The sequence below is a fragment of the Triticum aestivum genome, chromosome 3D, assembly GCF_018294505.1.
Source record: "Triticum aestivum cultivar Chinese Spring chromosome 3D, IWGSC CS RefSeq v2.1, whole genome shotgun sequence".
Lineage (NCBI taxonomy): Eukaryota > Viridiplantae > Streptophyta > Magnoliopsida > Poales > Poaceae > Triticum > Triticum aestivum.
In genome coordinates this window covers 574,141,988-574,142,419 of record NC_057802.1, presented here as the reverse complement: position 1 = coordinate 574,142,419, position 432 = coordinate 574,141,988, and positions in this window count along the sequence as shown.

Sequence of the window (432 nt, the reverse complement as noted above, 5' to 3'; positions counted from 1 at the left end):
CCGCGCCGCAAATTTTGCCATTTTAGCGCGCGCGCAACATATAGGTAAGCTCCAGCGGGCGCGCAACATATAGGCAAGCTCCAGCGGGCATATGTAGTTCGGCGCGCGGTCTGAGCCGCCAACTCGCGCTGTGTATTTGGGGCGCCCGCTTCCGCGCGCGACACACATGAGCGCTCGCGCCGCACTCTCTCCTCCCCGCCACCTTCTCCCCGCGCGCGCCGGCGCCGGCGAACATGACCTGATGGACGGACGCGCCGCCACCCCGCTCACCCCATCCTACAGCCGCGACCCCTCCCCCGCCGCCGCCGGAAACCCTAGTGCGGGGAGCGTTGGCCTCGCCATCGCCGGAGCTCCTCCGAGCATCGGCCTCGCGCGCGGCCTCTTCATGTCGCCGAGGATGACCACGGCGGCGGGTGGCGTCGCGCCGGCGCC